The sequence below is a fragment of the Trachemys scripta genome, chromosome 13 (genome assembly GCF_013100865.1).
Source record: "Trachemys scripta elegans isolate TJP31775 chromosome 13, CAS_Tse_1.0, whole genome shotgun sequence".
Classification (NCBI taxonomy): Eukaryota; Metazoa; Chordata; order Testudines; family Emydidae; genus Trachemys; species Trachemys scripta.
Genome location: NC_048310.1, coordinates 39,481,042 through 39,485,143, shown reverse-complemented (window position 1 = coordinate 39,485,143; position 4,102 = coordinate 39,481,042). Strand labels below are relative to the sequence as shown.

At 43.8% G+C, this 4,102-nt stretch overlaps 1 long non-coding RNA gene across 1 annotated transcript in view; it reads right to left on the bottom strand.

Moving 5' to 3' along the window:
- Positions 1-2,681: 2,681 nt before the first annotated feature.
- The window catches only part of LOC117886863, a 37,288-nt gene continuing 35,867 nt past the window's right edge, over positions 2,682-4,102 (bottom strand). Inside the window, exon 4 of the long non-coding RNA XR_004648072.1 lies at positions 2,682-3,845. This is a non-coding gene — a long non-coding RNA (uncharacterized LOC117886863). The remainder of the gene's footprint in view (positions 3,846-4,102) is intronic.

The following is a 4,102-nucleotide window of genomic DNA, read 5'->3' as shown; positions in this document are numbered from 1 at the left end:
CATCTGGATAGCAAACACGTTCCCCAAAGAGAACAGGAACACGCTGACCCATCTTAAGGAAAAAGTCCAGACGACAGCATGATGGATAGAGATTTTTTGATCGAACCAACATGTACAAGGTAGTGGGTGGCTCCTGGATACATCAATGGGTGGCACCCTAATACGTCAGAGGGTGGCACCCTGGTACATCAGGAGTAATGGGTAACTTGTTTGTATCTGTGTATAAAGATGTATCTCAGAGAGGGTGTCTTTGTCTGGCCGAGGGGAAAATGGAAAGTCGGGGCCATTCACTGAGCTGGTCCATTGCCACAGGCATACATGTGTTAGTGTACCTGTAACCATTGAGCCAGGGCATTAGTACCATGCCTCGTCAGCAATAAACCTGACCAAGTACCTTTGCTGAAAACCGAGTCTGTGAATTTATTGGGTGGTTCAATCACAGCCTGCTGTCTCTGCTATCTGCGCAGAGCTGGAAAGCACGCTGAAAGAACACACACACAGCCAAATATCTATCAACATCTGAAGACAGTGTACTCTGGCATAGCTACTAGGAACAAACTCCTAGGGTAGACCTGGGCTGTAGCACCATGGGCTGCTGCAGGTTTTCGTGACTACGTTGCTAAACAAAGACCTTGTGAAGCTGCAGTGATTTAACACAAGGTGTAAGTTGAAAACCATCTAGTTAAACTGGTGCAAAAAGCCACATGAAACTGATTTTTGTGTAAGAGAGGCCTTTTGTTTTATTGTTTATTTTAACTCAGTTTGGAACAGGTTTAACTAAACCAGTGATAGCTGCCTCTAAACCAGGGGTCTCAAGGTCCCAGCCTGCGGGCCATCTGTGGCCCAAGAACCTCCCCACTGCGGCCTGCGGAGGAGAAACGCATGCAGACACGCTGCCAGCAATGTTTGCTGCAGGCGCGGCCCCTGCAGCTTCCATTGGCTGGGGGAGAGGGACAGAGATACCACCACTAATGGCTGGGCAGAGTCAGCATCATTAGTTGCCGGGCAGAATCAGCCATGGAGGCAGCATCATTAGTTGCCGGGCAGAGTCAGCCATCGAGGCAGCATCACGTTTTTCCACAATGAATATAAACAAGTCAAAATACCGAACACAACTATCTGATGCACACCTTGCTGCAATCCTGAAGGTTTCAACTGCACAGTCACTGAGGCCAAACATCAACAAACTGACAGAACTGAAGCATTGCCAGGTGTCTGGCAAACACTAAAAACTCTCTGGCAGGCGAAGAATTGTATAAAGTTGCATAACAGTTTTATTATTTCTAAGAAACTCAAAATAAAAAAATACAATATAAACGTTTTCTTTTCTGAGCACCATCTTCAGTGACATTAGTGGCCCACTGGGAGGATTTGAGGACTGGCAGTGGCCCTAAGGTAAATTGAGTTTGAGACCCCAGCTTTAAACGGATGTAGGAGCGTCCACATAGGAGTTCGCACTCATCTAAATAAACTGGATTAAAAACCAATTTAATTTAAACTGATACAACGTTCCCATGCAGAGAAGGCCAGAGGCTCTAAGGCCTGGTCTACACTTAAAATGTAGATTGACACAGCTATGTCACTCAGGGGTGTGAAGAATTACAATAGAGTGCTTCTATTGAGCTAGCTCCTGCTGCTTGGGAAGGTGGATTACCTACAGCAATGGGAAAACCCTGCCATCGCTTTAGTCTGCATCTGCACTATGGGGTTGCAGCGGCATAGCTAGAGTGCCACTGTAGCCCCCCTAGTGTAGGAAAGCCCTAAGTCACATTCTGGCAGCCTCATTGTGAAAAGGTGCCAGGAGCTGCTTGGCAGCTCTGCCTGGGGAGATCATGGTGTATTTATTACCTAACTGAATATTATCTCATTCTTTGCTGAGCAGTGGAAGCTGAGACCAAAAGGGTGAAATCCAACAAGGTTTATTACGACAACAATGAAGCAACACCCATATTTACACTTCCTGTTTCCTGTTGGCTTCTAAACAAAGACTACAGCTCTCAGCAATCAATGCTGGATCTAACAACACCACATTTCCCTCGTCTTAGAACAAACTCAATCTTACGGCAGTAATACTAATCCAATAACCTGCTACTATAATAAACATAAATAATGTAATTAGCAAATAAACAATAACTAAGAAGTAGTTATTAATAAATCTGTTAGTCTTTAAGGTGCCACCAGACTCCTTGTTGTTTAAGAAGTAGTTATGTAACTTAATTAGAATTCTAGTTATAATAGAAGACTGTTCCTTTAATAATTACAGAACACAGTCTCTAGCCAGTACAGTTGGCTGTCAGACTCTGACAGCATATTCGTCAGGCCCAATATCCTGTCAGTTATCCTGTATTGTCAGCAGCAAAGGGCTAGTTAGATAGTCTGAAACATTGCACTATGTCTTAGTAAGCAGGGGCAAGATGAATAGTGCTCCAGACTGACCATCTGACAGCTTGTAAGCGTGAGGTCCTTGTGACGGGGTCCCTGGGGTGCAACATGGACTGTGGGACCACTGAGCCCTCTGTCCCTCCAACATGGGGTGCCCCTCACACTGTGATGCTGTGTCAAGCCACATACCCCTGGCAGGCACTACCCTTACACAGCCATCCATAGACAGCGACACACCCAGCTGAGTTACATGAATGCTTCTCCCAGTCATTCATGAACCAACAATAGGGAGGCTCCAGCCAATTCCCCCCCAGCTCCCCAGCATTGCACCACAGAGCTGTACCATCTTGCCCTGGTCAGAAGCCTAACCAGAACAAGTTCATTACCCAGACTGCCCCTGCTTCGATGTAAACTGAGCTGAGATTTCCCAAGCACTTCAACCAAACCACACTGTTTTAGGTAAAATATAAACTACAGAAAGATAGATTTTAAGTGATTATAGGTAGCGAATGTAGAGATCAAAGTTGGTTACCTAAGAAATAAAAGTAAATTCACAATCTGAGTTCTATAAACTAAACAGGATAGTATAGTTCCTTAATACACAGACTGGGACTCTTTTCCAGCCTGAAACCGCCCTCCCACATACAAAGTCTTTATCCTCCAAACATGTTTCCAGGTGTTGAGTTGTGCGGGGGAGTGAGGCCAAGTGATGATGTCACTTCCCCTCTTTTATAGTTTCTTCCAGCTTGTTGGAAAAATCCTTTGCTGTGGTGTGGGGATCAGGTAGTCTCCATTGGTCAAGCAGTCTCCATTGTCTACGTGTTCTCTCTGAGAAGTTTCCATTGTATACAGTTTCTGAGATCCTTTCCTTGATGGGTGTTGATGAGCCATTAACCCCTGTCTGCCTCCTCCATTGTTGCACCTGAAAGGTTGGTTGTGGGTGTTCCCAACCTCACAACATATTTCAGTAACACATACATAGCAAAACTTCATAACTTCCTATACCATGATAGCACATACAATCCAACAGGATATTAATGTTCAACAGATCAAGACTTTTAAAATGATACCTCTCAAGGCAAACTTTGTACAAAACATATCATAATTCTATGACAGTGATGAATATGGGAGTTCCAGAGTGCTACTCTGAAGTACAGAGTGTCATAGTCCTTTTTAGAAACAATTTTCAGTGGGGAAGTGAACCTGGGTTCTCCTTTTCCTAACATTCCAGGTTTTCATACTTCTATAAACAAGCCACATTTGAATTTCAGTTCCCTGACCCCACAGCATTTATCTGCATCTTATATTTTTGTGGTTTTCATTGAACTGTTTGTCTGATATCCGGCAGCAATGATATATCAGATATAGGCCCATGTAATCCAGCAATGTTTAATTTAGTATGCATCTCTCTACCGTGTAATAATTCAGCAGGTGACTTTTGTGTTGTGGCATGGCGTGTAGCCCTGTAGATTTAAAAGTAATCGTAGTGAAGGTTGTCCACACTTTTCTTTCCAGCATAGCTGTCTCCAGACTGTCTTTCAAACGTCTATGGAATTGTTCAATTTCTCAATCAATTTGATTGTAATACATGATTATTTTCTACATGTAATGTTAAAGTGTCATAGAATCGTAGAAGATTAGAGTTGGAAGAGTCTTCAGAAGGTCATCTAGTCCAACCCCCTGCTCAAAGCAGGACCAATCCCCAATTAAATCATCCCAG